We start from the raw sequence: 1,468 nt of genomic DNA on the forward strand, positions 1-1,468 counted from the left end.
TCTCAGGACTTCCTTTGGGGTTCTCCACAGTTCTCCATACCTCACTACCCCTTTTTCTGACTCTCTTTGCTTTATTTGGGAGAATGAGGGGTTGGGAGAATCAGAGATCCGTCTCTGCCCCTGGCCACATGGAGCTTAGACAACTGTAATCACATTTTTCGGTTGTTGTTTTGTTTTCTCCCTGTTCCTCTTCTATCTGCTTGACTTTGTCCTTTTCACAATAGGGCATTCAGTCAGTCTGCATTGCACAGATCCACAGCAGTTGTGAGACTCTGGTCTTCCCCCTCTTCCGTGGCAAATGTGGCAAGACTCTGGGTCAGATCTCACCTCAAACAACTTAAGGAGTCTCGGCCTTCCAAGCTGCCCCCAGCTCTGCTTGCCACGTCTGCTCCTGACTTCATGCTGGCCCCAGACGCTGCCTAAATAATGACTTCATTTGTGATCTTCCTGTGTTAGGGGGAGCCAGCGACTTCCTCCACTCCACAGACCTATAATCTCTGGATCTTGAATACTTGACTCCTACCTTTACTGTTTGTAGACTGTGCAACTTCTAGGCTTCCCTGGACCTAGGCTATACCACTTTCTCTCTTCCTTGCATCTAGACATGTAGCTCCTGGTCTTTGTTGGCTCTAGATTGAAAACCCTTGGGCCTTCTCTGGTTCTAGAGATCTCTGGGAACTCTGACTCTACACTTTCTACTTCTTGGTTCTAAAACATACAATCCATGGCTTTTCCCTGGCTCTCTGACTCCATATTTCTCATCTTTTTTCTGTTTCTAGAGTGTGAAGCCTGTGAGCTTCATTGGCTCTAGACTGTACTCTCCTCTAGTTTGCGACTCATGACCTCTGGCCTTCCCTTGTTCTAGACACTGTGGCCTCTGGCCTCCATGGTTCTAAACTGTGTTATTCCTGCCTTCTTTGGTTCTAGACTGTTCAATCTCTGACATTCTCTGGTTCAAGTCTGTACAGTCTCCAGTCTTTTACCTGACTCTAGACTGCAGGCCTTAGGACCTGGCTATGGTTCTAGACCATGCCACTTCTCTGGCCTTTTCTCTGATTCTAGACTTTAGGCCCTCTGGTTTTCTATGGTTCTAGAACAGTGGTTCTCAACCTTCCTAATGCTGCAACCCTCTAATACAGTTTCTCATGTTGTAGTGACCACTGACTATAAATTTATTTCATTGCTACTTCATAACTGTAATTTTGCATCTGTTATGAATCATAATGCAAATATCTGATATGCAGGATATCTGATATATGATCCTCAAAGTGGTCACAGCCCACAGATTGAGAGCTGCTGTTCTAGACTCTACAGCCTATGAGCTTCTTTGATTCTAGGTTATGCTGCCTCTGATCTTCACTGGTTCTAAACTAGATGACCACTAGCCTTCTCTGGCATTCCCTGGTTCTAGACTGTGCTATCATTGACTTCCCCCTGGTTCTACACTGTGTTATCATTGGCTTCCCCC

Source organism: Mus caroli, unplaced genomic scaffold, assembly GCF_978045245.1.
Source record: "Mus caroli unplaced genomic scaffold, Mus_caroli_1 scaffold_8, whole genome shotgun sequence".
Taxonomy (NCBI): Eukaryota; Metazoa; Chordata; class Mammalia; order Rodentia; family Muridae; genus Mus; species Mus caroli.